The following is a 1,457-nucleotide window of genomic DNA, read 5'->3' as shown; positions in this document are numbered from 1 at the left end:
TCTCGGCCTCCCAAAGTGCTGGGATTACAGGCTTGAGCCACCGCGCCCGGCCTCTCTCAGCTTTTAATCTTTAACTTCACCACTCAGTCAGTGCTGAGACGGTTGTCATGGAGGCCGGCCTGTTCAGCCGTTAGTGAGACCTGGCCTGCCGCAGTCCCCACTGTCGAATTATGCATGATTGCTATCATGCTTGCATAGGTATTTATTATGAGAATCATGGGGGGATGGGGCATTATAGTCTTTCTGGCTACCTCCTGCTGATAGGAGGTCGTCGTTACGGGGCACTGAATGCAGTGTTGGAGTGAAAGAGGTTGATTTGTTCCCAGTAGTACTCTCTGTTTCGGGGGCCTAGAGGCAGCACCTGCTGAAAAAGTATGAACTGGAGGGATATTTTGGAACAGTATGCAACAGCAATACATTCCACAACGTAAACGATGCCGGTGCCTGCAAGGATGGCCTGGACTGCAAGGATGTTCAGCCCCTAGGGAGGCCCTCTGCTAAGCCACGATGCGATCCGGCCATTAACTGATAGCCTAGGACTGGAGGTGACCTGCATCTGTGGATGCAGAGCCTTTAACGCCGGAGAAATATTCCCGGGATTGTCCCTTTAATGCCGGAGAAATATTCCCGGGATTGTCAGGTACATACATGCAACATTCGGTTCTGATGAGGGCACAGGGTCCCCCCGGCCGCTGTTAGAATGTCTAGGGCTGTTTGATTTTGCAAGGTAGCTTTCCACCTATGGTGCATTTCAGCATTCACACGGGAAACACTTTGGAGACTGTCATTTAACGCTCGCTGCGGAAAATTAGCCTCTGGCTGCCGTATGACCCTTTCTAAGCCTACTGAGGGCGTAAAGATTGCGGCCAGATGACCGTCCCTGTGAAAGACTGAACTGATCCATCTGTTAAGCATAGGTGGGAGATTGGCTGGATTCTGGATGGTTTTTACCAGGGTCCCTGTGCCCATAGGAGGCCTAGAGTGCAGCGTCTCACCATGCCCGAGGGCAGCCATGGTCATAAAATGGTGCCACAAAGCCACTGGGTTCCTTCAGGGGCATCCCAGTGTAGGCCAGGTCATTGGGACCAGTCAGTGGCAAACAAATCTCTTTGTTGTGGGCCGGGCACAGTGGCTTACGTGTGTAATCCCAGCACTTTGGGAGGCTGAGGCGGGTGGATCACTTGAGGCCGGAGTTTAAGACCAGCCTGGCCAACATGGTGAAACCCCGTCTCTACTAAAACAATATAAAAATTATCCGTTGGGAGGCTGAGATGGGCGGATCACGAGGTCGGGAGATGGAGACCATCCTGGCTAACAAGGTGAAACACCGTCTTTACTAAAAAATACAAAAAACCATCCAGGCAAGGTGGCGGGCACCTGTAGTCCCAGCTACATGGGAGACTGAGGCAGGAGAATGGTGTGAACCTGGGAGGCGGAGCTTGCAGTGAGCTGAGATC

The sequence above is a fragment of the Mandrillus leucophaeus genome, unplaced genomic scaffold (genome assembly GCF_000951045.1).
Source record: "Mandrillus leucophaeus isolate KB7577 unplaced genomic scaffold, Mleu.le_1.0 Scaffold28, whole genome shotgun sequence".
NCBI lineage: Eukaryota > Metazoa > Chordata > Mammalia > Primates > Cercopithecidae > Mandrillus > Mandrillus leucophaeus.
The sequence above is the reverse complement of the archived record's forward strand: the minus strand, read 5'-3'. Positions refer to the sequence as shown.